Source organism: Mus musculus, chromosome 5 (genome assembly GCF_000001635.26).
Source record: "Mus musculus strain C57BL/6J chromosome 5, GRCm38.p6 C57BL/6J".
NCBI classification, from domain to species: Eukaryota; Metazoa; Chordata; class Mammalia; order Rodentia; family Muridae; genus Mus; species Mus musculus.
This window is the reverse complement of record NC_000071.6, coordinates 6,014,560-6,015,511: the sequence shown is the minus strand read 5'-3', so window position 1 is coordinate 6,015,511 and position 952 is coordinate 6,014,560. Positions and strand designations below refer to the sequence as shown.

The 952-nt window shown below is 36.8% G+C and overlaps 1 non-coding gene across 1 annotated transcript; it reads left to right on the top strand.

The window, feature by feature from the left end:
- Nucleotides 1-487: 487 nt before the first annotated feature.
- Nucleotides 488-649, top strand: Gm23838. The gene has a single exon (XR_003956120.1). It is a non-coding gene; the product is annotated as a U1 spliceosomal RNA (small nuclear RNA).
- Nucleotides 650-952: the final 303 nt, after the last annotated feature.

Genomic DNA, 952 nt, shown 5'->3' with positions numbered 1-952 from the left:
GAAACTCAGAAACTCAATTTGTTTTAAGAGGAAATCACTTTATACTACAATGGTTCCTGCATTTAATGAAAAATTTGAAAAGGAATAGCCACAATAAGAGATACTGCTCTTTTCCCAAAAAAAACAAAAATGCTCATAAAACTCAAAGTCAAGAAAGTGCCTGGGAGATGGAACATCATTCGGGACTATACGACTATCCAGAACCCAACTTCCACTGCAGAGAGGTACAAGTAACACTGTAAAACTCTGAGAACATGTTATGCCTAATTAAAAATAATAAGTAAAAGCAGAGATTAAAAACAGTTGTCTTCTTTATTTAACAGCGTTGGCATAGAGTTTTTCTCATTTTGAAAAACATTGCCAAGAAAAGACTAGAAAACACATAAAGTATTGATAGCTACAGTAATCACTTCCTCTAGAGCATATGAATAAGAAAAATAATAAAGAGAAGTAAGTCTCCAAAGCAAGATTTCAAAACTCATAGCAGATACTATCCTGCCAGGGAAGAAGCCATCATCAGGAAGGAAGATTTCCCAGGTCAAGGCTTATCAACAGTTCTCTGAATGTGCTGACTCCTGCAATTCCCCCAAATGTGGGAAATGCCACTCCATAACTGTGACAGTAAGGAACGGAGTTCACACTTTCCTCTGGGGAAAGCAATCATAACGTTCATCAGGAACACTTTGCCTAAGATTATCCAAAGACACATTAAGGACTATTTGGCTAATTCTACGTAACCAAATTGTCGTCAACCACCAAGTCCAGCTAACTCAAGTTCATATAATTAGACTGACCTGAGGGATAATCTGTTTAATTCAAGATTCCAGTTCTCTAGGCAGTCTAACTTTTTAAATGTACATGATCGAAGTAATATTCATTGCTTCCGTTCCCAATCATTTACTTTTTAAAGTTTCTCCAGGCAGATCACACTAGCCCATGCTTCTAAGTTCAC